The sequence below is a fragment of the Cyprinodon variegatus genome, unplaced genomic scaffold (assembly GCF_000732505.1).
Source record: "Cyprinodon variegatus isolate N-32 unplaced genomic scaffold, C_variegatus-1.0 Scaffold1089, whole genome shotgun sequence".
Taxonomy (NCBI): Eukaryota; Metazoa; Chordata; class Actinopteri; order Cyprinodontiformes; family Cyprinodontidae; genus Cyprinodon; species Cyprinodon variegatus.
The window spans coordinates 33,745-35,614 of NW_015151542.1; the positions used below are offsets into that span (position 1 = coordinate 33,745).

A 1,870-nucleotide genomic window follows, 5' to 3' on the forward strand; every position below is an offset into this window, starting at 1 on the left:
TCTAGACTTTGGTTCTGGTTGTGGCAGTAAAACATCTACTTCAGTTATTGCCAGTGAAAAGTTTGTATCTCTCAGGATGTCCTGCAGTTTCTCTCTGAGCTCTGACACAGCTGCTGTCACATCCTCAAAGTATCTCAGAGGACGAATATTGATGCTGGATGAGTGTGTAGACTCACTGAGTGCTGACAGTGAGGGGTAGTTCTGGAGAAACTGGGTGTGATCTTCTGTTTTTGGGAGCTTCTCCAGCTCAGCATCTTTCCTCTTCAGCTCAGTGATCTTCTGCTCCAGCTTCTTCTGAAGCTCTTTGACTCGACTCACTTCAGTTTCCTGCTGGGATCTGATCTGCTGCTTCACATCAGAGCTTCTTTTCTGGATGAGACGGATCAGATCAGTGAAGATCTTCTCATTGTCCTCCACTGCTTTATCAGCAGAGCCATTGATGGCCTCCACCTCCTGTTGAAGCAGCTTCACATCTTTCTCCTGGTCCTGGATTCTCTGCTGGAGTTGTTGTCGTCTCTCCTGAAGCTTCTTCTGCTTCTCAGTCCTTTCTGCTGCAGCTGGGACTGTTTCATGGCCTTTATGTGTATCCATGGTGCAGAGATAACAGATACACTGCTGATCAGTACGACAGAAAATCTTCATCACCTCATCATGACGACAGCAAATGTTCTGCTGTAGCTTAGCAGAAGCTGCAATAATTTTATGTTTGTTAAAAGCAGGAGCATAATAGTGAGGCTGGAGGTGATTCTCACAGTATGAAGCCATGCAGACCAGACAGGACTTCACAGCTTTCTTCTTCCTCCCAGTGCAGACATCACAGGCCATGTCTTCAGGTCCAGCATAGCAGCGATCAGCTGCAGCAGCTTGGAGTCCAGTCTTCTCCAGATCCTCCACTAACTCTGCTAACACAATGTTTTTCTCCAGTCCAGGCCTCGGTATGAACTCCTTCCTGCACTGAGGGCAGCTGTGTATTCTCCTCTGATCCTCTACATCCCAGTGGTTTTTAATACAGTCCATACAGTAGCTGTGTCCACAGGGAATAGTCACCGGATCCTTTAGTAAATCCAGGCAAATCGAACAAGAACATTTTTCAGAATCCAAATTATTTCCTTGGTGTGCCATGCTCACGTTCCGCATTACTCAATGTCTCAAGTTTCAGCTTTCTCCTATTAAATACTTGCACCTCTGAATCAGAGCTGCAGTCTTTGACAGAAAGGTGGGAGGAGTAAGTGCTAAAATGTCAGCAGGAAAAGTGAATGTAACTTCTTGTGTCTGAATATTTCATATGTTCAGCTTTTTGTTGTCCTTCTAAAATAAATTTTGCTAATAAAGTTTGATGTACATTATTACCATTTATTTATTTCTTGAAGTAAAACAACATATTTTTTTAAATAGAAAAAAAAATACTAGCGCATTAATATGTAAACCTTACAGACTGGTCTTGCATTGGTTTGTGATGTTTGTGGTACCTAGAGATTTTGGACAACATTAGCAGTGAAGCTTCTGGTAGATGTGAATGTTTTTTTTTAGGTTATTCATTTAAAAAAAAAGGTTAGCTTTCTTTTTAGCATAAAATTGCCTAATTTTACAAAGAGGAACATAATATATGACTGTAACAACATACAAAAAAAAAGAGGAGTCACCGAGATGGCAGAAAGTGGTTTATCAGAGAAAAAAAAAGCAGAGGAAGAAGGTTGGATGCAAACTGTTACATTTTTGAGTGGCAAAATTACAAAACTTAATGACTTTGTTATTTGAAATTAAGACCAGTCACAATATTAAAAATAAATAGATAAGAGAAACAATAAGGTCACTGTTTTATCCCATATTCTTACTCACAGAAAATGACCCTTTGCACCAATACTTTTTC

The 1,870-nt window shown here is 40.5% G+C and overlaps 1 pseudogene; it reads right to left on the reverse strand.

Annotated features, from left to right (window-relative positions):
* LOC107101376 lies at positions 1 to 1,122 on the reverse strand (annotated as a pseudogene).
* Between the last annotated feature and the right edge of the window lie 748 nt (positions 1,123 to 1,870).